General features: G+C 41.3%; 8 non-coding genes across 8 annotated transcripts; all 8 read right to left on the bottom strand.

Annotated features, from left to right (window-relative positions):
* Nucleotides 1-1307: 1307 nt before the first annotated feature.
* TRNAS-AGA (transfer RNA serine (anticodon AGA)) lies at nucleotides 1308-1389 on the bottom strand. Its single transcript has one exon. It is a non-coding gene; the product is annotated as a tRNA-Ser (tRNA).
* A 1499-nt stretch (nucleotides 1390-2888) lies between these two features.
* Nucleotides 2889-2960, bottom strand: TRNAH-GUG (transfer RNA histidin (anticodon GUG)). The gene has a single exon. It is a non-coding gene; the product is annotated as a tRNA-His (tRNA).
* Nucleotides 2961-4249: 1289 nt separating this feature from the next.
* On the bottom strand, nucleotides 4250-4331 carry TRNAS-AGA (transfer RNA serine (anticodon AGA)). Its single transcript has one exon. It is a non-coding gene; the product is annotated as a tRNA-Ser (tRNA).
* Nucleotides 4332-10134: 5803 nt separating this feature from the next.
* Nucleotides 10135-10216, bottom strand: TRNAS-AGA (transfer RNA serine (anticodon AGA)). The gene has a single exon. It is a non-coding gene; the product is annotated as a tRNA-Ser (tRNA).
* A 1499-nt stretch (nucleotides 10217-11715) lies between these two features.
* On the bottom strand, nucleotides 11716-11787 carry TRNAH-GUG (transfer RNA histidin (anticodon GUG)). Its single transcript has one exon. It is a non-coding gene; the product is annotated as a tRNA-His (tRNA).
* A 1289-nt stretch (nucleotides 11788-13076) lies between these two features.
* On the bottom strand, nucleotides 13077-13158 carry TRNAS-AGA (transfer RNA serine (anticodon AGA)). The gene has a single exon. It is a non-coding gene; the product is annotated as a tRNA-Ser (tRNA).
* Nucleotides 13159-18961: 5803 nt separating this feature from the next.
* TRNAS-AGA (transfer RNA serine (anticodon AGA)) lies at nucleotides 18962-19043 on the bottom strand. Its single transcript has one exon. It is a non-coding gene; the product is annotated as a tRNA-Ser (tRNA).
* A 2857-nt stretch (nucleotides 19044-21900) lies between these two features.
* Nucleotides 21901-21982, bottom strand: TRNAS-AGA (transfer RNA serine (anticodon AGA)). The gene has a single exon. It is a non-coding gene; the product is annotated as a tRNA-Ser (tRNA).
* Between the last annotated feature and the right edge of the window lie 3975 nt (nucleotides 21983-25957).

The raw sequence follows: 25957 nt of genomic DNA, 5'->3' as shown, positions 1-25957 counted from the left end.
ACACTAACTTTGCAATTTCTAGCTACCATAGACTTTGTCCCTCATCTCGCGTGAGAGTGCACACACTGCACCCGAGTCCCCTGGGTCTCCCAGAAGTAATCTAACGATTCTATAGTCAAGTCCTAGCGATTCCAAAGCCTATTAGTACTGTACTTACCTGCTAGTAATTTCGCATTCCACTTTTCAAGTATATGGTTTTCCGTGCCCCTCGGGCATTTGTATATACTGTGCTAACTTAAGTATTTTTGTAAGAGTTTTGGTTTGTGCTTAGTACCCTGTCCTCATAAAGAGTACAGGGCTGTTGTGATTCTTAATAAATAACTGTTTATTTTCATAACACTTGTGTGGTGTCCTTTCACTTGGTGTTCAAGGGGTATATGTGTGGTATAATAGCTGGCTTAACACGCCCTCTCGAGTCTTTAGCCTTAGACTGCTCGTATCCACGCTACTAGGATAGCTGGTCTATAAGGTTGTCTTACAACCAATCATCAATAAGGGTTGCTGGACTGATACATAGTGTTCACTAGAATAGTGAGCACTGCATATCAGGCCACCTTCTCACAGGGGCCCCACAACACACTTTTCTTAGCTCATTGAATTAAAGTATAAACTTCTGCCATGTGTGAGTGGTAAAGGCTTGTTAATTTTGTTGCTTTTCAAATTCACGTCTGACAACAAGACGAAGGAACATTGGGGCATCAGACGCTTTGGAAAGTAGCCACCAACCGCAGAGAAAGAGAGAAAGAGGGAAAAGACAGTATGAGGTGTGGAGAAAACAGCAGCAGGTACAAGGAGCTCAAATGAGATTAATGGCGCCTAAATAGAGCACGTAAAGGAACAGTTACAAATCTAAGAAAAGGGAAAGAAAAGACTAGGAAAAAACACAGAAAGAGCTTGTAGATGAAATTCTCTTCCAGGAACAGCAGGTTAAGAGAAATTACACAGGGAGCAGTTAAGCTTGTAACACGGGGGAGAATAGAAAAGAAAATGCAGTTTTATGAAGTGTGTTTGCCTAATCCAGCTAGCACTTTTTTTATTTTATTTCTCTATTTGCTTCTTTTATTGGTAAAGTAAGTTTCAAATGCATGCACAGGTATGACCGAGAGAGCCAGGGTATAATAATTTGAAGCGTTTGCACCAGCGCTAATGAAGGACGAGAGTTATAGCAAAGATATGAAAGGGGGAGCGATAATAAATATGTGATATGGCAATAGTGACACCAAAATAAGCCACCTATTTATAAAACTGACATGGAAGAAATACTAAAGGTTAATTTCTGAAATTGTAGCCGATGTTAAAAAGATTCTCGTTGTCGGCAGGATTCGAACCTGCGCGGGGAGACCCCAATGGATTTCTAGTCCATCGCCTTAACCACTCGGCCACAACAACTGACTGCAAGGTGTGTGCACATAATCTGTATGCAAGTTTTCAAGGTGTCCCACAGCAAATTCCTGATATTCTGCAATGCACTTTTTAAAAATAATGTTTTTTTCAGCAGGCACATTCTCTCCTAAAAACAAAAATTGCATGCGTATATCTCTAGTTTGGAATACCATAGGCTTGCATGCATACTCTCATGGGTCACTCAAGTTTTTTGGACCCTATTGCACTCTGTTTTCGTGCTGCTTTTAGTATATGTCCCATATTAAAGAAGTCTACCATCTTTGAGTATTTGAGGCTCCTTTGTAAGTGCTTTATATTTTTTCCTTGAAGAGCTATATAATAAAGGGGTCCGGGAAGGATTGCATTTATGGAAGATAAAAGAAGGCCCACTTGTCTCACCAAATGCTGTAGAGAAACCTGATGTTTTACTCATGTTATCCTTAGTTCGTTTTTGTTAGACCTTGCATTCTTAAGGTGGTCCCAACCCCACCTTATTGCTTTGCACCTCCGCATTTTGCTGTATCTTTTTGTTGGCTTTAGGACTCTGATCACTTTATCGCTACTAATCAGTGCTGAAGTGCACGTGCTTCTTCCCTAATCATGTGTATAATTGGAGTATACCTGACTGACAGATTTAATTTACTTGAAAGCCCCTTGTAAAGTGGTATACCATATACCCAGGGACTGATTGTGCCGCCCAAAGAAATAGCATTTCAAACCTGTCTGAAGCCTGCTACTGCAGTGCCTGTGCTGCAGTGTACTGCCACTTCGACTTGGCATTTAAAACTACTTGCCAAGCCTTAAACTCCAATTTTATTACATATCAGTAACCCCTAAGGTAGGCCCTAGGTAGTCCTAGGGGCATCATGCTATGTAAGTAAAAGGTAAGACATGTACTGTGGTAGTTTGTATGTCCTAGTAGTATCAAACAGTCTATTACATTTTTCACTACTGTGAGGTCTGCCCCTCTCATAGGTTAGCATTGGGTATTCCCTTATACTTTTTGGGGGGTAATTCCATATCAGAGAGGAGAAGCTTTATTTATTTATTGATAAATCCTATCTACTGGTGAGGTTGGATTTAATCTTACTATTGTATAAATGCCATTTTTAGAGAGTGAGCATTTCTCTGCACTTACTGCTCTATTTGCATTGAAACCTGTCTTCGATTGACGTCTGGATTCGGCTGCGAGACAGCTACATATGTGCATTCCCTGTAGACAGCCACAACACAGGTCACTCAACTGCAACTGCATTCATCTGCATTCTGATTGGCCTGGGGGAGAGCTCCGCTCCCCTTACCGCAAATATGTTCAAGAACGATAATTATTGTCAGTAAGTACAGTATACCTACATCTTATAATCATGTGTGTTTAAATAATTTGTTGTTAGATCGTTTAAATATTGAAAAGGATCTGTTTTTAATAGACATTTTACAAAAACAACTGGTACATTTGGGAATTCTGTAAAGGAAAAACCCAACTGCCGTGACATTGCCAACCACAATGCCGTGACTCGGATTCGAACCGAGGTTACTGCGGCCACAACGCAGAGTACTAACCACTATACGATCACGGCGAGCTACTTGGGCTCAATAACGTACAGTGACATGAAGAAATTATAATTCGGAACACTCAGGGCTACTCCTGTGATAGGCTGAATGTGTTCATTGCTTCCTCATTCCTTATACAAAGGCTTTATCTCCTCAGTGGTTGATAGGCTGAAACCGTTTCCTGGCCGCCTGCTTGTGAACTGGCAGGAGTCAAAGATCACACATACACTGGTGGGCCTGTGATGGGACACCAATGCAGAGAAACACACCTGGCGCAGATATTCTATTCTGTTTATTAGACCTGCATCTCCCCTGTACCTCCTCAAGCCATCTGTATGTGAAGCAAGAAAGAGTTAAGGAACGGTCCATCTACACTTTTATTGGGAGGATGCTGCCGTGAGCTCCTCCCAGCTAATCACACAAACAGCAGTAAAGCAAGATAACTACACAGTTAGGGGGGACTGCATGGTTAGGTTTTTGAGGAATTATTGAATCTGACCTCAGTGACCCATAATCAGAGCTGTGGCTAATGACTGCATGCCTAATTATGATGAAGCAAGCACCATGGCTCGTAGGGGCCCCACAACACACTTTTCTTAGCTCATTGATTTAAAGTATAAACTTCTGCCATGTGTGAGTGGTAAAGGCTTGTTAATTTTGTTGCTTTTCAAATTCACGTCTGACAACAAGACGAAGGAACATTGGGGCATCAGACGCTTTGGAAAGTAGCCACCAACCACAGAGAAAGAGAGAAAGAGGGAAAAGACAGTATGAGGTGTGGAGAAAACAGCAGCAGGTACAAGGAGCTCAAATGAGATTAATGGCGCCTAAATAGAGCACGTAAAGGAACAGTTACAAATCTAAGAAAAGGGAAAGAAAAGACTAGGAACAAACACAGAAAGAGCTTGTAGATGGAATTCTCTTCCAGGAACAGCAGGTTAAGAGAAATTACACAGGGAGCAGTTAAGCTTGTAACACGGGGGAGAATAGAAAAGAAAATGCAGTTTTATGAAGTGTGTTTGCCTAATCCAGCTAGCACTTTTATTTTATTTCTCTATTTGCTTATTTTATTGGTAAAGTAAGTTTCAAGTGCATGCACAGGTATGACCGAGAGAGGCAGGGTATAATAATTTGAAGCGTTTGCACCAGCGCTAATGAAGAACGAGAGTTATAGCAAAGATATGAAAGGGGGAGCGATAATAAATATGTGATATGGCAATAGTGACACCAAAATAAGCCACCTATTTATAAAACTGACATGGAAGAAATACTAAAGGTTTACTTCTGAAATTGTAGCCGATGTTAAAAAGATTCTCGTTGTCGGCAGGATTCAAACCTGCGCGGGGAGACCCCAATGGATTTCTAGTCCATCGCCTTAACCACTCGGCCACAACAACTGACTGCAAGGTGTGTGCACATAATCTGTATGCAAGTTTTCAAGGTGTCCCACAGCAAATTCCTGATATTCTGCAATGCACTTTTTAAAAATAAGGTTTTTTTCAGCAGGCACATTCTCTCCTAAAAACAAAAATTGCATGCGTAAATCTCTAGTTTGGAATACCATAGGCTTGCTTGCATACTCTCATGGGTCACTCAAGTTTTTTGGACCCTATTGCACTCTGTTTTCGTGCTGCTTTTAGTATATGTCCCATATTAAAGAAGTCTACCATCTTTGAGTATTTGAGGCTCCTTTGTAAGTGCTTTATATTTTTTCCTTGAAGAGCTATATAATAAAGGGGTCCGGGAAGGATTGCATTTATGGAAGATAAAAGAAGGCCCACTTGTCTCACCAAATGCTGTAGAGAAACCTGATGTTTTACTCATGTTATCCTTAGTTCGTTTTGGTTAGACCTTGCATTCTTAAGGTGGTCCCAACCCCACCTTATTGCTTTTCACCTCCGCATTTTGCTGTATCTTTTTGTTGGCCTTAGGACTCTGATCACTTTATCGCTACTAATCAGTGCTGAAGTGCACGTGCTTCTTCCCTAATCATGTGTATAATTGGAGTATACCTGACTGACAGATTTAATTTACTTGAAAGCCCCTTGTAAAGTGGTATACCATATACCCAGGGACTGATTGTGCCGCCCAAAGAAATAGCATTTCAAACCTGTCTCAAGCCTGCTACTGCAGTGCCTGTGCTGCAGTGTACTGCCACTTCGACTTGGCATTTAAAACTACTTGCCAAGCCTTAAACTCCAATTTTATTACATATCAGTAACATCTAAGGTAAGCCCTAGGTAGTCCTAGGGGCATCATGCTATGTAAGTAAAAGGTAAGACATGTACTGTGGTAGTTTGTATGTCCTAATAGTATCAAACAGTCTATTACATTTTTCACTACTGTGAGGTCTGCCCCTCTCATAGGTTAGCATTGGGGATTTCCCTTATACTTTTTGGGGGGTAATTCCATATCAGAGAGGAGAAGCTTTATTTATTTATTGATAAATCCTATCTACTGGTGAGGTTGGATTTAATCTTACTATTGTATAAATGCCATTTTTAGAGAGTGAGCATTTCTCTGCACTTACTGCTCTATTTGCATTGAAACCTGTCTTCGATTGACGTCTGGATTGGGCTGCGAGACAGCTACATATGTGATTTCCCTGTAGACAGCCACAACACAGGTCACTCAACTGCAACTGCATTCATCTGCATTCTGATTGGCCTGGGGGAGAGGTCCGCTCCCCTTACCGCAAATATGTTCAAGAACGATAATTTATGTCAGTAAGTACAGTATACCTACATCTTATAATCATGTGTGTTTAAATAATTTGTCGTTAGATCGTTTAAATATTGAAAAGGATCTGTTTTTAATAGACATTTTACAAAAACAACTGGTACATTTGGGAATTCTGTAAAGGAAAAACCCAACTGCCGTGACATTGCCAACCACAATGCCGTGCCTCGGATTCGAACCGAGGTTGCTGTGGCCACAACGCAGAGTACTAACCACTATACGATCACGGCGAGCTACTTGGGCTCAATAACGTACAGTGACATGAAGAAATTATAATTCGGAACACTCAGGGCTACTCCTGTGATAGGCTGAATGTGTTCATTGCTTCCTCATTCCTTATACAAAGGCTTTATCTCCTCAGTGGTTGATAGGCTGAAACCGTTTCCTGGCCGCCTGCTTGTGAACTGGCAGGAGTCAAAGATCACACATACACTGGTGGGCCTGTGATGGGACACCAATGCAGAGAAACACACCTGGCGCAGATATTCTATTCTGTTTATTAGACCTGCATCTCCCCTGTACCTCCTCAAGCCATCTGTATGTGAAGCAAGAAAGAGTTAAGGAACGGTCCATCTACACTTTTATTGGGAGGATGCTGCCGTGAGCTCCTCCCAGCTAATCACACAAACAGCAGTAAAGCAAAATAACTACACAGTTAGGGGGGACTGCATGGTTAGGTTTTTGAGGAATTATTGAAACTGACCTCAGTGACCCATAATCAGAGCTGTGGCTAATGACTGCATGCCTAATTATGATGAAGCAAGCACCATGGCTCGTAGGGGCCCCACAACACACTTTTCTTAGCTCATTGAATTAAAGTATAAACTTCTGCCATGTGTGAGTGGTAAAGGCTCGTTAATTTTGTTGCTTTTCAAATTCACGTCTGACAACAAGACGAAGGAACATTGGGGCATCAGACGCTTTGGAAAGTAGCCACCAACCACAGAGAAAGAGAGAAAGAGGGAAAAGACAGTATGAGGTGTGGAGAAAACAGCAGCAGGTACAAGGAGCTCAAATGAGATTAATGGCGCCTAAATAGAGCACGTAAAGAAACAGTTACAAATCTAAGAAAAGGGAAAGAAAAGACTAGGAAAAAACACAGAAAGAGCTTGTAGATGAAATTCTCTTCCAGGAACAGCAGGTTAAGAGAAATTACACAGGGAGCAGTTAAGCTTGTAACACGGGGGAGAATAGAAAAGAAAATGCAGTTTTATGAAGTGCGTTTGCCTAATCCAGCTAGCACTTTTATTTTAATTCTCTATTTGCTTCTTTTATTGGTAAAGTAAGTTTCAAGGGCATGCACAGGTATGACCGAGAGAGCCAGGGTATAATAATTTGAAGCGTTTGCACCAGCGCTAATGAAGGACGAGAGTTATAGCAAAGATATGAAAGGGGGAGCAATAATAAATATGTGATATGGCAATAGTGACACCAAAATAAGCCACCTATTTATAAAACTGACATGGAAGAAAAACTAAAGGTTAACTTCTGAAATTGTAGCCGATGTTAAAAAGATTCTCGTTGTCGGCAGGATTCGAACCTGCGCGGGGAGACCCCAATGGATTTCTAGTCCATCGCCTTAACCACTCGGCCAAAACAACTGACTGTAAGGCGTGTGCACATAATCTGTATGCAAGTTTTCAAGGTGTCCCACAGCAAATTCCTGATATTCTGCAATGCACTTTTTAAAAATAATGTTTTTTTCAGCAGGCACATTCTCTCCTAAAAACAAAAATTGCATGCGTTTATCTCTAGTTTGGAATACCATAGGCTTGCATGCATACTCTCATGGGTCACTCAAGTTTTTTGGACCCTATTGCACTCTGTTTTCGTGCTGCTTTTAGTATATGGCCCATATTACAGAAGTCTACCATCTTTGAGTATTTGAGGCTCCTTTGTAAGTGCTTTATATTTTTTCCTTGAAGAGCTATATAATAAAGGGGTCCGGGAAGGATTGCATTTATGGAAGATAAAAGAAGGCCCACTTGTCTCACCAAATGCTGTAGAGAAACCTGATGTTTTACTCATGTTATCCTTAGTTCGTTTTTGTTAGACCTTGCATTCTTAAGGTGGTCCCAACCCCACCTTATTGCTTTTCACCTCCGCATTTTGCTGTATCTTTTTGTTGGCCTTAGGACTCTGATCACTTTATCGCTACTAATCAGTGCTGAAGTGCACGTGCTTCTTCCCTAATCATGTGTATAATTGGAGTATACCTGACTGACAGATTTAATTTACTTGAAAGCCCCTTGTAAAGTGGTATACCATATACCCAGGGACTGATTGTGCCGCCCAAAGAAATAGCATTTCAAACCTGTCTCAAGCCTGCTACTGCAGTGCCTGTGCTGCAGTGTACTGCCACTTTGACTTGGCATTTAAAACTACTTGCCAAGCCTTAAACTCCAATTTTATTACATATCAGTAACCCCTAAGGTAGGCCCTAGGTAGTCCTAGGGGCATCATGCTATGTAAGTAAAACGTAAGACATGTACTGTGGTAGTTTGTATGTCCTAGTAGTATCAAACAGTCTATTACATTTTTCACTACTGTGAGGTCTGCCCCTCTCATAGGTTAGCATTGGGTATTCCCTTATACTTTTTTGGGGGTAATTCCATATCAGAGAGGAGAAGCTTTATTTATTTATTGATAAATCCTATCTACTGGTGAGGTTGGATTTAATCTTACTATTGTATAAATGCCATTTTTAGAGAGTGAGAATTTCTCTGCACTTACTGCTCTATTTGCATGAAAACCTGTCTTCAATTGACGTCTGGATTGGGCTGCGAGAAAGCTACATATGTGCATTCCCTGTAGACAGCCACAACACAGGTCACTCAACTCCAACTGCATTCATCTGCATTCTGATTGGCCTGGGGGAGAGCTCCGCTCCCCTTACCGCAAATATGTTCAAGAACGATAATTTATGTCAGTAAGTACAGTATACCTACATCTTATAATCATGTGTGTTTAAATAATTTGTCGTTAGATCGTTTAAATATTGAAAAGGATCTGTTTTTAATAGACATTTTACAAAAACAACTGGTACATTTGGGAATTCTGTAAAGGAAAAACCCAACTGCCGTGACATTGCCAACCACAATGCCGTGACTCGGATTCGAACCGAGGTTGCTGCGGCCACAACGCAGACTTCTAACCACTATACGATCACGGCGAGCTACTTGGGCTCAATAACGTACAGTGACATGAAGAAATTATAATTCGGAACACTCAGGGCTACTCCTGTGATAGGCTGAATGTGTTCATTGCTTCCTCATTCCTTATACAAAGGCTTTATCTCCTCAGTGGTTGATAGGCTGAAACCATTTCCTGGCCGCCTGCTTGTGAACTGGCAGGAGTCAAAGATCACACATACACTGGTGGGCCTGTGATGGGACACCAATGCAGAGAAACACACCTGGCGCAGATATTCTATTCTGTTTATTAGACCTGCATCTCCCCTGTACCTCCTCAAGCCATCTGTATGTGAAGCAAGAAAGAGTTAAGGAACGGTCCATCTACACTTTTATTGGGAGGATGCTGCCGTGAGCTCCTCCCAGCTAATCACACAAACAGCAGTAAAGCAAGATGACTACACAGTTAGGGGGGACTGCATGGTTAGGTTTTTGAGGAATTATTGAAACTGACCTCAGTGACCCATAATCAGAGCTGTGGCTAATGACTGCATGCCTAATTATGATGAAGCAAGCACCATGGCTCGTAGGGGCCCCACAACACACTTTTCTTAGCTCATTGAATTAAAGTATAAACTTCTGCCATGTGTGAGTGGTAAAGGCTCGTTAATTTTGTTGCTTTTCAAATTCACGTCTGACAACAAGACGAAGGAACATTGGGGCATCAGACGCTTTGGAAAGTAGCCACCAACCGCAGAGAAAGAGAGAAAGAGGGAAAAGACAGTATGAGGTGTGGAGAAAACAGCAGCAGGTACAAGGAGCTCAAATGAGATTAATGGCGCCTAAATAGAGCACGTAAAGGAACAGTTACAAATCTAAGAAAAGGGAAAGAAAAGACTAGGAAAAAACACAGAAAGAGCTTGTAGATGAAATTCGCTTCCAGGAACAGCAGGTTAAGAGAAATTACACAGGGAGCAGTTAAGCTTGTAACACGGGGGAGAATAGAAAAGAAAATGCAGTTTTATGAAGTGTGTTTGCCTAATCCAGCTAGCACTTTTATTTTATTTCTCTATTTGCTTCTTTTATAGGTAAAGTAAGTTTCAAGTGCATGCACAGGTATGACCGAGAGAGCCAGGGTATAATAATTTGAAGCGTTTGCACCAGCGCTAATGAAGGACGAGAGTTATAGCAAAGATATGAAAGGGGGAGCGATAATAAATATGTGATATGGCAATAGTGACACCAAAATAAGCCACCTATTTATAAAACTGACATGGAAGAAATACTAAAGGTTAACTTCTGAAATTGTAGCCGATGTTAAAAAGATTCTCGTTGTCGGCAGGATTCGAACCTGCGCGGGGAGACCCCAATGGATTTCTAGTCCATCACCTTAACCACTCGGCCACAACAACTGACTGTAAGGTGTGTGCACATAATCTGTATGCAAGTTTTCAAGGTGTCCCACAGCAAATTCCTGATATTCTGCAATGCACTTTTTAAAAATAATGTTTTTTTCAGCAGGCACATTCTCTCCTAAAAACAAAAATTGCATGCGTATATCTCTAGTTTGGAATACCATAGGCTTGCATGCATACTCTCATGGGTCACTCAAGTTTTTTGGACCCTATTGCACTCTGTTTTCGTGCTGCTTTTAGTATATGGCCCATATTACAGAAGTCTACCATCTTTGAGTATTTGAGGCTCCTTTGTAAGTGCTTTATATTTTTTCCTTGAAGAGCTATATAATAAAGGGGTCCGGGAAAGATTACATTTATGGAAGATAAAAGAAGGCCCACTTGTCTCACCAAATGCTGTAGAGAAACCTGATGTTTTACTCATGTTATCCTTAGTTCGTTTTTGTTAGACCTTGCATTCTTAAGGTGGTCCCAACCCCACCTTATTGCTTTTCACCTCCGCATTTTGCTGTATCTTTTTGTTGGCTTTAGGACTCTGATCACTTTATCGCTACTAATCAGTGCTGAAGTGCACGTGCTTCTTCCCTAATCATGTGTATAATTGGAGTATACCTGACTGACAGATTTAATTTACTTGAAAGCCCCTTGTAAAGTGGTATACCATATACCCAGGGACTGATTGTGCCACCCAAAGAAATAGCATTTCAAACCTGTCTCAAGCCTGCTACTGCAGTGCCTGTGCTGCAGTGTACTGCCACTTCGACTTGGCATTTAAAACTACTTGCCAAGCCTTAAACTCCAATTTTATTACATATCAGTAACCCCTAAGGTAGGCCCTAGGTAGTCCTAGGGGCATCATGCTATGTAAGTAAAAGGTAAGACATGTACTGTGGTAGTTTGTATGTCCTAGTAGTATCAAACAGTCTATTACATTTTTCACTACTGTGAGGTCTGCCCCTCTCATAGGTTAGCATTGGGTATTCCCTTATACTTTTTGGGGGGTAATTCCATATCAGAGAGGAGAAGCTTTATTTATTTATTGATAAATCCTATCTACTGGTGAGGTTGGATTTAATCTTACTATTGTATAAATGCCATTTTTAGAGAGTGAGCATTTCTCTGCACTTACTGCTCTATTTGCATTGAAACCTGTCTTCGATTGACGTCTGGATTCGGCTGCGAGACAGCTACATATGTGCATTCCCTGTAGACAGCCACAACACAGGTCACTCAAATGCAACTGCATTCATCTGCATTCTGATTGGCCTGGGGGAGAGCTCCGCTCCCCTTACCGCAAATATGTTCAAGAACGATAATTATTGTCAGTAAGTACAGTATACCTACATCTTATAATCATGTGTGTTTAAATAATTTGTTGTTAGATCGTTTAAATATTGAAAAGGATCTGTTTTTAATAGACATTTTACAAAAACAACTGGTACATTTGGGAATTCTGTAAAGGAAAAACCCAACTGCCGTGACATTGCCAACCACAATGCCGTGACTCGGATTCGAACCGAGGTTACTGCGGCCACAACGCAGAGTACTAACCACTATACGATCACGGCGAGCTACTTGGGCTCAATAACGTACAGTGACATGAAGAAATTATAATTCTGAACACTCAGGGCTACTCCTGTGATAGGCTGAATGTGTTCATTGCTTCCTCATTCCTTATACAAAGGCTTTATCTCCTCAGTGGTTGATAGGCTGAAACCGTTTCCTGGCCGCCTGCTTGTGAACTGGCAGGAGTCAAAGATCACACATACACTGGTGGGCCTGTGATGGGACACCAATGCAGAGAAACACACCTGGCGCAGATATTCTATTCTGTTTATTAGACCTGCATCTCCCCTGTACCTCCTCAAGCCATCTGTATGTGAAGCAAGAAAGAGTTAAGGAACGGTCCATCTACACTTTTATTGGGAGGATGCTGCCGTGAGCTCCTCCCAGCTAATCACACAAACAGCAGTAAAGCAAGATAACTACACAGTTAGGGGGGACTGCATGGTTAGGTTTTTGAGGAATTATTGAAACTGACCTCAGTGACCCATAATCAGAGCTGTGGCTAATGACTGCATGCCTAATTATGATGAAGCAAGCACCATGGCTCGTAGGGGCCCCACAACACACTTTTCTTAGCTCATTGATTTAAAGTATAAACTTCTGCCATGTGTGAGTGGTAAAGGCTTGTTAATTTTGTTGCTTTTCAAATTCACGTCTGACAACAAGACGAAGGAACATTGGGGCATCAGACGCTTTGGAAAGTAGCCACCAACCACAGAGAAAGAGAGAAAGAGGGAAAAGACAGTATGAGGTGTGGAGAAAACAGCAGCAGGTACAAGGAGCTCAAATGAGATTAATGGCGTCTAAATAGAGCACGTAAAGGAACAGTTACAAATCTAAGAAAAGGGAAAGAAAAGACTAGGAACAAACACAGAAAGAGCTTGTAGATGGAATTCTCTTCCAGGAACAGCAGGTTAAGAGAAATTACACAGGGAGCAGTTAAGCTTGTAACACGGGGGAGAATAGAAAAGAAAATGCAGTTTTATGAAGTGTGTTTGCCTAATCCAGCTAGCACTTTTATTTTATTTCTCTATTTGCTTATTTTATTGGTAAAGTAAGTTTCAAGTGCATGCACAGGTATGACCGAGAGAGGCAGGGTATAATAATTTGAAGCGTTTGCACCAGCGCTAATGAAGAACGAGAGTTATAGCAAAGATATGAAAGGGGGAGCGATAATAAATATGTGATATGGCAATAGTGACACCAAAATAAGCCACCTATTTATAAAACTGACATGGAAGAAATACTAAAGGTTTACTTCTGAAATTGTAGCCGATGTTAAAAAGATTCTCGTTGTCGGCAGGATTCAAACCTGCGCGGGGAGACCCCAATGGATTTCTAGTCCATCGCCTTAACCACTCGGCCACAACAACTGACTGCAAGGTGTGTGCACATAATCTGTATGCAAGTTTTCAAGGTGTCCCACAGCAAATTCCTGATATTCTGCAATGCACTTTTTAAAAATAAGGTTTTTTTCAGCAGGCACATTCTCTCCTAAAAACAAAAATTGCATGCGTAAATCTCTAGTTTGGAATACCATAGGCTTGCTTGCATACTCTCATGGGTCACTCAAGTTTTTTGGACCCTATTGCACTCTGTTTTCGTGCTGCTTTTAGTATATGTCCCATATTAAAGAAGTCTACCATCTTTGAGTATTTGAGGCTCCTTTGTAAGTGCTTTATATTTTTTCCTTGAAGAGCTATATAATAAAGGGGTCCGGGAAGGATTGCATTTATGGAAGATAAAAGAAGGCCCACTTGTCTCACCAAATGCTGTAGAGAAACCTGATGTTTTACTCATGTTATCCTTAGTTCGTTTTTGTTAGACCTTGCATTCTTAAGGTGGTCCCAACCCCACCTTATTGCTTTTCACCTCCGCATTTTGCTGTATCTTTTTGTTGGCCTTAGGACTCTGATCACTTTATCGCTACTAATCAGTGCTGAAGTGCACGTGCTTCTTCCCTAATCATGTGTATAATTGGAGTATACCTGACTGACAGATTTAATTTACTTGAAAGCCCCTTGTAAAGTGGTATACCATATACCCAGGGACTGATTGTGCCGCCCAAAGAAATAGCATTTCAAACCTGTCTCAAGCCTGCTACTGCAGTGCCTGTGCTGCAGTGTACTGCCACTACGACTTGGCATTTAAAACTACTTGCCAAGCCTTAAACTCCAATTTTATTACATATCAGTAACCCCTAAGGTAGGCCCTAGGTAGTCCTACGGGCATCATGCTATGTAAGTAAAAGGTAAGACATGTACTGTGGTAGTTTGTATGTCCTAGTAGTATCAAACAGTCTATTACATTTTTCACTACTGTGAGGTCTGCCCCTCTCATAGGTTAGCATTGGGGATTTCCCTTATACTTTTTGGGTGGTAATTCCATATCAGAGAGGAGAAGCTTTATTTATTTATTGATAAATCCTATCTACTGGTGAGGTTGGATTTAATCTTACTATTGTATAAATGCCATTTTTAGAGAGTGAGCATTTCTCTGCACTTACTGCTCTATTTGCATTGAAACCTGTCTTCGATTGACGTCTGGATTGGGCTGCGAGACAGCTACATATGTGAATTCCCTGTAGACAGCCACAACACAGGTCACTCAACTGCAACTGCATTCATCTGCATTCTGATTGGCCTGGGGGAGAGGTCCGCTCCCCTTACCGCAAATATGTTCAAGAACGATAATTTATGTCAGTAAGTACAGTATACCTACATCTTATAATCATGTGTGTTTAAATAATTTGTCGTTAGATCGTTTAAATATTGAAAAGGATCTGTTTTTAATAGACATTTTACAAAAACAACTGGTACATTTGGGAATTCTGTAAAGGAAAAACCCAACTGCCGTGACATTGCCAACCACAATGCCGTGCCTCGGATTCGAACCGAGGTTGCTGTGGCCACAACGCAGAGTACTAACCACTATACGATCAGGGCGAGCTACTTGGGCTCAATAACGTACAGTGACATGAAGAAATTATAATTCGGAACACTCAGGGCTACTCCTGTGATAGGCTGAATGTGTTCATTGCTTCCTCATTCCTTATACAAAGGCTTTATCTCCTCAGTGGTTGATAGGCTGAAACCGTTTCCTGGCCGCCTGCTTGTGAACTGGCAGGAGTCAAAGATCACACATACACTGGTGGGCCTGTGATGGGACACCAATGCAGAGAAACACACCTGGCGCAGATATTCTATTCTGTTTATTAGACCTGCATCTCCCCTGTACCTCCTCAAGCCATCTGTATGTGAAGCAAGAAAGAGTTAAGGAACGGTCCATCTACACTTTTATTGGGAGGATGCTGCCGTGAGCTCCTCCCAGCTAATCACACAAACAGCAGTAAAGCAAGATAACTACACAGTTAGGGGGGACTGCATGGTTAGGTTTTTGAGGAATTATTGAAACTGACCTCAGTGACCCATAATCAGAGCTGTTGCTAATGACTGCATGCCTAATTATGATGAAGCAAGCACCATGGCTCGTAGGGGCCCCACAACACACTTTTCTTAGCTCATTGAATTAAAGTATAAACTTCTGCCATGTGTGAGTGGTAAAGGCTCGTTAATTTTGTTGCTTTTCAAATTCACGTCTGACAACAAGACGAAGGAACATTGGGGCATCAGACGCTTTGGAAAGTAGCCACCAACCACAGAGAAAGAGAGAAAGAGGGAAAAGACAGTATGAGGTGTGGAGAAAACAGCAGCAGGTACAAGGAGCTCAAATGAGATTAATGGCGCCTAAATAGAGCACGTAAAGAAACAGTTACAAATCTAAGAAAAGGGAAAGAAAAGACTAGGAAAAAACACAGAAAGAGCTTGTAGATGAAATTCTCTTCCAGGAACAGCAGGTTAAGAGAAATTACACAGGGAGCAGTTAAGCTTGTAAGACGGGGGAGAATAGAAAAGAAAATGCAGTTTTATGAAGTGCGTTTGCCTAATCCAGCTAGCACTTTTATTTTATTTCTCTATTTGCTTCTTTTATTGGTAAAGTAAGTTTCAAGGGCATGCACAGGTATGACCGAGAGAGCCAGGGTATAATAATTTGAAGCGTTTGCACCAGCGCTAATGAAGGACGAGAGTTATAGCAAAGATATGAAAGGGGGAGCAATAATAAATATGTGATATGGCAATAGTGACACCAAAATAAGCCACCTATTTATAAAACTGACATGGAAGAAAAACTAAAGGTTAACTTCTGAAATTGTAGCCGATGTTAAAAAGATTCTCGTTGTCAGCAGGATTCGAACCTGCGCGGGGAGACCCCAATGGATTTCTAGTCCATCGCCTTAACCACTCGGCCAAAACAACTGACTGTAAGGCGTGTGCACATAATCTGTATGCAAGTTTTCAAGGTGTCCCACAGCAAATTCCTGATATTCTGCAATGCACTTTTTAAAAATAATGTTTTTTTCAGCAGGCACATTCTCTCCTAAAAACAAAAATTGCATGCGTTTATCTCTAGTTTGGAATACCATAGGCTTGCATGCATACTCTCATGGGTCACTCAAGTTTTTTGGACCCTATTGCACTCTGTTTTCGTGCTGCTTTTAGTATATGGCCCATATTACAGAAGTCTACCATCTTTGAGTATTTGAGGCTCCTTTGTAAGTGCTTTATATTTTTTCCTTGAAGAGCTATATAATAAAGGGGTCCGGGAAGGGTTGCATTTATGGAAGATAAAAGAAGGCCCACTTGTCTCACCAAATGCTGTAGAGAAACCTGATGTTTTACTCATGTTATCCTTAGTTCGTTTTTGTTAGACCTTGCATTCTTAAGGTGGTCCCAACCCCACCTTATTGCTTTTCACCTCCGCATTTTGCTGTATCTTTTTGTTGGCCTTAGGACTCTGATCACTTTATCGCTACTAATCAGTGCTGAAGTGCACGTGCTTCTTCCCTAATCATGTGTATAATTGGAGTATACCTGACTGACAGATTTAATTTACTTGAAAGCCCCTTGTAAAGTGGTATACCATATACCCAGGGACTGATTGTGCCGCCCAAAGAAATAGCATTTCAAACCTGTCTCAAGCCTGCTACTGCAGTGCCTGTGCTGCAGTGTACTGCCACTTTGACTTGGCATTTAAAACTACTTGCCAAGCCTTATACTCCAATTTTATTACATATCAGTAACCCCTAAGGTAGGCCCTAGGTAGTCCTAGGGGCATCATGCTATGTAAGTAAAAGGTAAGACATGTACTGTGGTAGTTTGTATGTCCTAGTAGTATCAAACAGTCTATTACATTTTTCACTACTGTGAGGTCTGCCCCTCTCATAGGTTAGCATTGGGTATTCCCTTATACTTTTTTGGGGGTAATTCCATATCAGAGAGGAGAAGCTTTATTTATTTATTGATAAATCCTATCTACTGGTGAGGTTGGATTTAATCTTACTATTGTATAAATGCCATTTTTAGAGAGTGATCATTTCTCTGCACTTACTGCTCTATTTGCATGAAAACCTGTCTTCAATTGACGTCTGGATTGGGCTGCGAGACAGCTACATATGTGCATTCCCTGTAGACAGCCACAACACAGGTCACTCAACTGCAACTGCATTCATCTGCATTCTGATTGGCCTGGGGGAGAGCCCAGCTCCCCTTACCGCAAATATGTTCAAGAAGGGATAATTTATGTCAGTAAGTACAGTATACCTACATCTTATAATCATGTGTGTTTAAATAATTTGTCGTTAGATCGTTTAAATATTGAAAAGGATCTGTTTTTAATAGACATTTTACAAAAACAACTGGTACATTTGGGAATTCTGTAAAGGAAAAACCCAACTGCCGTGACATTGCCAACCACAATGCCGTGACTCGGATTCGAACCGAGGTTGCTCGGCCACAACGCAGACTTCTAACCACTATACGATCACGGCGAGCTACTTGGGCTCAATAATGTACAGTGACATGAAGAAATTATAATTCGGAACACTCATGGCTACTCCTGTGATAGGCTGAATGTGTTCATTGCTTCCTCATTCCTTATACAAAGGCTTTATCTCCTCAGTGGTTGATAGGCTGAAACCGTTTCCTGGCCGCCTGCTTGTGAACTGGCAGGAGTCAAAGATCACACATACACTGGTGGGCCTGTGATGGGACACCAATGCAGAGAAACACACCTGGCGCAGATATTATATTCTGTTTATTAGACCTGCATCTCCCCTGTACCTCCTCAAGCCATCTGTATGTGAAGCAAGAAAGAGTTAAGGAACGGTCCATCTACACTTTTATTGGGAGGATGCTGCCGTGAGCTCCTCCCAGCTAATCACACAAACAGCAGTAAAGCAAGATGACTACACAGTTAGGGGGGACTGCATGGTTAGGTTTTTGAGGAATTATTGAAACTGACCTCAGTGACCCATAATCAGAGCTGTGGCTAATGACTGCATGCCTAATTATGATGAAGCAAGCACCATGGCTCGTAGGGGCCCCACAACACACTTTTCTTAGCTCATTGAATTAAAGTATAAACTTCTGCCATGTGTGAGTGGTAAAGGCTCGTTAATTTTGTTGCTTTTCAAATTCACGTCTGACAACAAGACGAAGGAACATTGGGGCATCAGACGCTTTGGAAAGTAGCCACCAACCGCAGAGAAAGAGAGAAAGAGGGAAAAGACAGTATGAGGTGTGGAGAAAACAGCAGCAGGTACAAGGAGCTCAAATGAGATTAATGGCGCCTAAATAGAGCACGTAAAGGAACAGTTACAAATCTAAGAAAAGGGAAAGAAAAGACTAGGAAAAAACACAGAAAGAGCTTGTAGATGAAATTCGCTTCCAGGAAAAGCAGGTTAAGAGAAATTACACAGGGAGCAGTTAAGCTTGTAACACGGGGGAGAATAGAAAAGAAAATGCAGTTTTATGAAGTGTGTTTGCCTAATCCAGCTAGCACTTTTATTTTATTTCTCTATTTGCTTCTTTTATAGGTAAAGTAAGTTTCAAGTGCATGCACAGGTATGACCGAGAGAGCCAGGGTATAATAATTTGAAGCGTTTGCACCAGCGCTAATGAAGGACGAGAGTTATAGCAAAGATATGAAAGGGGGAGCGATAATAAATATGTGATATGGCAATAGTGACACCAAAATAAGCCACCTATTTATAAAACTGACATGGAAGAAATACTAAAGGTTAACTTCTGAAATTGTAGCCGATGTTAAAAAGATTCTCGTTGTCGGCAGGATTCGAACCTGCGCGGGGAGACCCCAATGGATTTCTAGTCCATCACCTTAACCACTCGGCCACAACAACTGACTGTAAGGTGTGTGCACATAATCTGTATGCAAGTTTTCAAGGTGTCCCACAGCAAATTCCTGATATTCTGCAATGCACTTTTTAAAAATAATGTTTTTTTCAGCAGGCACATTCTCTCCTAAAAATAAAAATTGCATGCGTATATCTCTAGTTTGGAATACCATAGGCTTGCAGGCATACTCTCATGGGTCACTCAAGTTTTTTGGACCCTATTGCACTCTGTTTTTGTGCTGCTTTTATATGGCCCATATTACAGAAGTCTACCATCTTTGAGTATTTGAGGCTCCTTTGTAAGTGCTTTATATTTTTTCCTTGAAGAGCTATATAATAAAGGGGTCCGGGAAGGATTGCATTTATGGAAGATAAAAGAAGGCCCACTTGTCTCACCAAATGCTGTAGAGAAACCTGATGTTTTACTCATGTTATCCTTAGTTCGTTTTTGTTAGATCTTGCATTCTTAAGGTGGTCCCAACCCCACCTTATTGCTTTTCACCTCCGCATTTTGCTGTATCTTTTTGTTGGCCTTAGGACTCTGATCACTTTATCGCTACTAATCAGTGCTGAAGTGCACGTGCTTCTTCCCTAATCATGTGTATAATTGGAGTATACCTGACTGACAGATTTAATTTACTTGAAAGCCCCTTGTAAAGTGGTATACCATATACCCAGGGACTGATTGTGCCGCCCAAAGAAATAGCATTTCAAACCTGTCTCAAGCCTGCTACTGCAGTGCCTGTGCTGCAGTGCACTGCCACTTCGACTTGGCATTTAAAACTACTTGCCAAGCCTTAAACTCCAATTTTATTACATATCAGTAACCCCTAAGGTAGGCCCTAGGTAGTCCTAGGGGCATCATGCTATGTAAGTAAAAGGTAAGACATGTACTGTGGTAGTTTGTATGTCCTAGTAGTATCAAACAGTCTATTACATTTTTCACTACTGTGAGGTCTGCCCCTCTCATAGGTTAGCATTGGGTATTCCCTTATACTTTTTGGGGGGTAATTCCTTATCAGAGAGGAGAAGCTTTATTTATTTATTGATAAATCCTATCTACTGGTGAGGTTGGATTTAATCTTACTATTGTATAAATGCCATTTTTAGAGAGTGAGCATTTCTCTGCACTTACTGCTCTATTTGCATTGAAACCTGTCTTCGATTGACGTCTGGATTGGGCTGCGAGACAGCTACATATGTGCATTCCCTATAGACAGCCACAACACAGGTCACTCAACTGCAACTGCATTCATCTGCATTCTGATTGGCCTGGGGGAGAGCTCCGCTCCCCTTACCGCAAATATGTTCAAGAACGATAATTTATGTCAGTAAGTACAGTATACCTACATCTTATAATCATGTGTGTTTAAATAATTTGTCGTTAGATCGTTTAAATATTGAAAAGGATCTGTTTTTGATAGACATTTTACAAAAACAACTGGTACATTTGGGAATTCTGTAAAGGAAAAACCCAACTGCAGTGACATTGCCAACCACAATGCCGTGACTCAGATTCTAACCGAGGTTGCTGCGGCCACAACGCAGAGTACTAACCACTATACGATCACGGCGAGCTACTTGGGCTCAATAACGTACAGTGACATGAAGAAATTATAATTCGGAACACTCAGGGCTACTCCTGTGATAGGCTGAATGTGTTCATTGCTTCCTCATTCCTCATACAAAGGCTTTATCTCCTCAGTGGTTGATAGGCTGAAACCGTTTCCTGGCCGCCTGCTTGTGAACTGGCAGGAGTCAAAGATCACACATACACTGGTGGGCCTGTGATGGGACACCAATGCAGAGAAACACACCCGGCGCAGATATTCTATTCTGTTTATTAGACCTGCATCTCCCCTGTACCTCCTCAAGCCATCTGTATGTGAAACAAGAAAGAATTAAGGAACGGTCCATCTACACTTTTATTGGGAGGATGCTGCCGTGAGCTCCTCCCAGCTAATCACACAAACAGCAGTAAAGCAAGATGACTACACAGTTAGGGGGGACTGCATGGTTAGGTTTTTGAGGAATTATTGAAACTGACCTCATTGACCCATAATCAGAGCTGTGGCTAATGACTGCATGCCTAATTATGATGAAGCAAGCACCATGGCTCGTAGGGGCCCCACAACACACTTTTCTTAGCTCATTGAATTAAAGTATAAACTTCTGCCATGTGTGAGTGGTAAAGGCTTGTTAATTTTGCTGCTTTTCAAATTCACGTCTGACAACAAGACGAAGGAACATTGGGGCATCAGACGCTTTGGAAAGTAGCCACCAATCGCAGAGAAAGAGAGAAAGAGGGAAAAGACAGTATGAGGTGTGGAGAAAACAGCAGCAGGTACAAGGAGCTCAAATGAGATTAATGGCGCCTCAGTAGAGCACGTAAAGGAACAGTTACAAATCTAAGAAAAGGGAAAGAAAAGACTAGGAAAAAACACAGAAAGAGCTTGTAGATGAAATTCTCTTCCAGGAACAGCAGGTTAGGAGAAATTACACAGGGAGCAGTTAAGCTTGTAACACGGGGGAGAATAGAAAAGAAAATGCAGTTTTATGAAGTGTGTTTGCCTAATCCAGCTAGCACTTTTATTTTATTTCTCTATTTGCTTCTTTTATTGGTAAAGTAAGTTTCAAGTGCATGCACAGGTATGACCGAGAGAGCCAGGGTATAATAATTTGAAGCGTTTGCACCAGCGCTAATGAAGGACGAGAGTTATAGCAAAGATATGAAAGGGGGAGCGATAATAAATATGTGATATGGCAATAGTGACACCAAAATAAGCCACCTATTTATAAAACTGACATGGAAGAAATACTAAAGGTTAACTTCTGAAATTGTAGCCGATGTTAAAAAGATTCGCGTTGTCGGCAGGATTCGAACCTGCGCGGGCAGACCCCAATGGATTTCTAGTCCATCGCCTTAACCACTCGGCCACAACAACTGACTGCAAGGTGTGTGCACATAATCTGTATGCAAGTTTTCAAGGTGTCCCACAGCAAATTCCTGATATTCTGCAATGCACTTTTAAAAAATAATGTTTTTTTCAGCAGGCACATTCTCTCCTAAAAACAAAAATTGCATGCATCTATCTCTAGTTTGGAATACCATAGGCTTGCATGCATACTCTCATGGGTCACTCAAGTTTTTTGGACCCTATTGCACTCTGTTTTCGTGCTGCTTTTAGTACATGGCCCATATTACAGAAGTCTACCATCTTTGAGTATTTGAGGCTCCTTTGTAAGTGCTTTATATTTATTCCTGGAAGAGCTATATAATAAAGGGGTCCAGGAAGGATGGCATTTATGGAAGATAAAAGAAGGCCCACTTGTCTCACCAAATGCTGTAGAGAAACCTGATGTTTTACTCATGTTATCCTTAGTTCGTTTTTGTTAGACCTTGCATTCTTAAGGTGGTCCCAACCCCACCTTATTGCTTTTCACCTCCGCATTTTGCTGTATCTTTTTGTTGGCCTTAGGACTCTGATCACTTTATCGCTACTAATCAGTGCTGAAGTGCACGTGCTTCTTCCCTAATCATGTGTATAATTGGAGTATACCTGACTGACAGATTTAATTTACTTGAAAGCCCCTTGTAAAGTGGTATACCATATACCCAGGGACTGATTGTGCCGCCCAAAGAAATAGCATTTCAAACCTGTCTCAAGCCTGCTACTGCAGTGCCTGTGCTGCAGTGTACTGCCACTACGACTTGGCATTTAAAACTACTTGCCAAGCCTTAAACTCCAATTTTATTACATATCAGTAACCCCTAAGGTAGGCCCTAGGTAGTCCTAGGGGCATCATGCTATGTAAGTAAAAGGTAAGACATGTACTGTGGTAGTTTGTATGTCCTAGTAGTATCAAACAGTCTATTACATTTTTCACTACTGTGAGGTCTGCCCCTCTCATAGGTTAGCATTGGGTATTCCCTTATACTTTTTGGGGGGTAATTCCATATCAGAGAGGAGAAGCTTTATTTATTTATTGATAAATCCTATCTACTGGTGAGGTTGGATTTAATCTTACTATTGTATAAATGCCATTTTTAGAGAGTGAGCATTTCTCTGCACTTACTGCTCTATTTGCATTGAAACCTGTCTTCGATTGACGTCTGGATTGGGCTGCGGGACAGCTACATATGTGCATTCCCTGTAGACAGCCACAACACAGGTCACTCAACTGCAACTGCATTCATCTGCATTCTGATTGGCCTGGGGGAGAGCTCCGCTCCCCTTTCCGCAAATATGTTCAAGAACGATAATTTATGTCAGTAAGTACAGTATACCTACATCTTATAATCATGTGTGTTTAAATAATTTGTCGTTAGATCGTTTAAATATTGAAAAGGATCTGTTTTTAATAGACATTTTACAAAAACAACTGGTACATTTGGGAATTCTGTAAAGGAAAAACCCAACTGCCGTGACATTGCCAACCACAATGCCGTGATTCGGATTTGAACCGAGGTTGCTGCGGCCACAACGCAGAGTACTAACCACTATACGATCACGGCGAGCTACTTGGGCTCAATAACGTACAGTGACATGAAGAAATTATAATTCGGAACACTCAGGGCTACTCCTGTGATAGGTTGAATGTGTTCATTGCTTCCTCATTCCTTATACAAAGGCTTTATCTCCTCAGTGGTTGATAGGCTGAAACCGTTTCCTGGCCGCCTGCTTGTGAACTGGCAGGAGTCAAAGATCACACATACACTGGTGGGCCTGTGATGGGACACCAATGCAGAGAAACACACCTGGCGCAGATATTCTATTCTGTTTATTAGACCTGCATCTCCCCTGTACCTCCTCAAGCCATCTGTATGTGAAGCAAGAAAGAGTTAAGGAACGGTCCATCTACACTTTTATTGGGAGGATGCTGCCGTGAGCTCCTCCCAGCTAATCACACAAACAGCAGTAAAGCAAGATAACTACACAGTTAGGGGGGACTGCATGGTTAGGTTTTTGAGGAATTATTGAAACTGACCTCAGTGACCCATAATCAGAGCTGTGGCTAATGACTGCATGCCTAATTATGATGAAGCAAGCACCATGGCTCGTAGGGGCCCCACAACACACTTTTCTTAGCTCATTGAATTAAAGTATAAACTTCTGCCATGTGTGAGTGGTAAAGGCTTGTTAATTTTGTTGCTTTTCAAATTCACGTCTGACAACAAGACGAAGGAACATTGGGGCATCAGACGCTTTGGAAAGTAGCCACCAACCGCAGAGAAAGAGAGAAAGAGGGAAAAGACAGTATGAGGTGTGGAGAAAACAGCAGCAGGTACAAGGAGCTCAAATGAGATTAATGGCGCCTCAGTAGAGCACGTAAGGGAACAGTTACAAATCTAAGAAAAGGGAAAGAAAAGACTAGGAAAAAACACAGAAAGAGCTTGTAGATGAAATTCTCTTTCAGGAACAGCAGGTTAGGAGAAATTACACAGGGAGCAGTTAAGCTTGTAACACGGGGGAGAATAGAAAAGAAAATGCAGTTTTATGAAGTGTGTTTGCCTAATCCAGCTAGCACTTTTATTTTATTTCTCTATTTGCTTCTTTTATTGGTAAAGTAAGTTTCAAGTGCATGCACAGGTATGACCGAGAGAGCCAGGGTATAATAATTTGAAGCGTTTGCACCAGCGCTAATGAAGGACGAGAGTTATAGCAAAGATATGAAAGGGGGAGCGATAATAAATATGTGATATGGCAATAGTGACACCAAAATAAGCCACCTATTTATAAAACTGACATGGAAGAAATACTAAAGGTTAACTTCTGAAATTGTAGCCGATGTTAAAAAGATTCTCGTTGTCGGCAGGATTCGAACCTGCGCAGGGAGACCCCAATGGATTTCTAGTTCATCGCCTTAACCACTCGGCCACAACAACTGACTGCAAGGTGTGTGCACATAATCTGTATGCAAGTTTTCAAAGTGTCCCACAGCAAATTCCTGATATTCTGCAATGCACTTTTTAAAAATAAGGTTTTTTTCAGCAGGCACATTCTCTCCTAAAAACAAAAATTGCATGCGTATATCTCTAGTTTGGAATACCATAGGCTTGCATGCATACTCTCATGGGTCACTCAAGTTTTTTGGACCCTATTGCACTCTGTTTTCGTGCTGCTTTTAGTATATGTCCCATATTAAAGAAGTCTACCATCTTTGAGTATTTGAGGCTCCTTTGTAAGTGCTTTATATTTTTTCCTTGAAGAGCTATATAATAAAGGGGTCCGGGAAAGATTACATTTATGGAAGATAAAAGAAGGCCCACTTGTCTCACCAAATGCTGTAGAGAAACCTGATGTTTTACTCATGTTATCCTTAGTTCGTTTTTGTTAGACCTTGCATTCTTAAGGTGGTCCCAACCCCACCTTATTGCTTTTCACCTCCGCATTTTGCTGTATCTTTTTGTTGGCCTTAGGACTCTGATCACTTTATCGCTACTAATCAGTGCTAAAGTGCACCTGCTTCTTCCCTAATCATGTGTATAATTGGAGTATACCTGACAGATTTAATGTACTTGAAAGCCCCTTGTAAAGTGGTATACCATATACCCAGGGACTGATTGTGCCGCCCAAAGAAATAGCATTTCAAACCTGTCTCAAGCCTGCTACTGCAGTGCCTGTGCTGCAGTGTACTGCCACTTCGACTTGGCATTTAAAACTACTTGCCAAGCCTTAAACTCCAATTTTATTACATATCAGTAACCCCTAAGGTAGGCCCTAGGTAGTCCTAGGGGCATCATGCTATGTAAGTAAAAGGTAAGACATGTACTGTGGTAGTTTGTTTGTCCTAGTAGTATCAAACAGTCTATTACATTTTTCACTACTGTGAGATCTGCCCCTCTCATAGGTTAGCATTGGGTATTCCCTTATACTTTTTGGGGGGTAATTCCATATCAGAGAGGAGAAGCTTTATTT

The sequence above is a fragment of the Lissotriton vulgaris genome, unplaced genomic scaffold (assembly GCF_964263255.1).
Source record: "Lissotriton vulgaris unplaced genomic scaffold, aLisVul1.2 SCAFFOLD_301, whole genome shotgun sequence".
NCBI classification, from domain to species: domain Eukaryota; kingdom Metazoa; phylum Chordata; class Amphibia; order Caudata; family Salamandridae; genus Lissotriton; species Lissotriton vulgaris.
The sequence above is the reverse complement of the archived record's forward strand: the minus strand, read 5'-3'. Positions and strand labels throughout refer to the sequence as shown.